Source organism: Esox lucius, chromosome 24 (assembly GCF_011004845.1).
Source record: "Esox lucius isolate fEsoLuc1 chromosome 24, fEsoLuc1.pri, whole genome shotgun sequence".
Lineage (NCBI taxonomy): Eukaryota > Metazoa > Chordata > Actinopteri > Esociformes > Esocidae > Esox > Esox lucius.
In genome coordinates this window covers 18,496,304-18,497,898 of record NC_047592.1, presented here as the reverse complement: position 1 = coordinate 18,497,898, position 1,595 = coordinate 18,496,304, and the positions used below count along the sequence as shown (strand labels likewise).

The following is a 1,595-nucleotide window of genomic DNA, read 5'->3' as shown; positions in this document are numbered from 1 at the left end:
GTGTGTGTGTGTGTGTGTGTGTGTGTGTGTGTGTGTGTGGGTGTGTGTGTGGGTGTGTGTGTGTGTGTGTGGGTGGTGGTGGCCTTTTTTTTATCTCTCTCTTTATGTCATAGTTGCTCGCATAAGGTGAATATCTCTCCTTTCATGGTATGTACGGTGTGTGTGGTGGCCTCCCCCCCCCCCCCAAAAAAAAAACCGCCCTCTGTCTTTCTTTCTCTCTCTTTGTGTCATAGTTCATTTGTACATTAATTGAGTGTGAATTGATAAAACATTTAACCAGGGCCCACATTATTTTCCCCAACAGTTTAATTGTTAACAGAGAGTGAAGAACTATTGTTCCCATGGTCAGTGTAATGAGTGGTTGTTGTTATCTCATATTGAGGACAGAAGGACCTGTAGCTTCTCCTTGACTGTCTTGGTAAAATATGTTCATCTCAGAGACTATGCTAAGTAATGATGAATAGTGGCTGTGGGAGTGAATCCTAGAGTATTGCAAAAAAACATTGATGGCAGATTCTTGCGTTACTGTTTACAGAGAGATATTCTAAAAGATAGGTTTCTGTTGTTGTCATTGTTTAGGTACATGCACTTCCAATGAAAAGTAAATTCATATTGGAATTCTTAATGTTCAGATTCCACACATTAGTAACATCCTGAACTCCTGACAAGTCACAAAAGTCTGTAGAATCAACAGATACTAAAGGGATGTATACATATTTAATGAGTTATGAGAAACCCTTGCTGCACACTCATATATTTTTCATGCATGAAATACTTTTCTCTAAAGTAAAAAAAACATATTAGTGAACAAAAACATATATTTAAATATATGTTAATAAATATTTTAGAACATTCTATGGGATGGTATTGGAAACGCAAACGATGAAAACATACCTTGATTGCTGACGGAGAGGAGAACACATGTATTTCAAGCGTTAGGTATTATTATTGATCCTGGAGAAATAAAGCACTGGTAGTGTACTCACAATAAGGCCAGGGATCTTATTGTGATGATATTCTCAATACCATGTTGATCAAGGGCACCTGTGACTGTGTGTGTGTGTGTGTGTGTGTGTGTGTGTGTGTGTGTGTGTGTGTGTGTGTGTGTGTGTGTGTGTGGTGGGCTTCTCCCCCTCCCTTGAGGTTGTATAAAACCGCCCTATGTCCTTCTTTCTGTCTCTTTGTGTCATAGTTGCTCGCAACAGGTGAAGATCTCGACAACATGGTATGTACCAATTTAAGATTTTTTAAAAGGTCAACATTGTACTTTTTGTATGATGGCTGAACATGTATTCTCTGTATGTCCTAGATTGATGCTGTTTCATTCATTGTTGGAATGTGTGTGTGTGAGGTTAGGGGATTGGTTTTTTTTTTGTTTAGAGATGTTTGTGATTAACTTAAGTTCAAAGCAATACCATGATACATGATGGTAGTGTGCCTGTAACTCACAACTGTAGCACATTGCTCTCATATTCAGTGTTTGTATCATGGTATTGCTTTGAACTTAGTTTTACCAGTTTTGAAAACAGTATGTAAGCATATGCACATGTGCCAGTACCTCAAACAATGGGATGTTGGTTCCTTCCGGTGGTCAA

General features: G+C 38.5%; 1 long non-coding RNA gene across 2 annotated transcripts in view; it reads left to right on the top strand.

Annotated features, from left to right (window-relative positions):
* The first annotated feature begins 1,152 nt into the window (after window positions 1-1,152).
* The window catches only part of LOC117593924, a 6,222-nt gene continuing 5,779 nt past the window's right edge, over window positions 1,153-1,595 (top strand). The window contains exon 1 of one of the 2 annotated variants that reach the window (XR_004575382.1): window positions 1,153-1,225. This is a non-coding gene — a long non-coding RNA (uncharacterized LOC117593924). The remainder of the gene's footprint in view (window positions 1,226-1,595) is intronic. The other variant, XR_004575381.1, reaches the window with a different exon arrangement.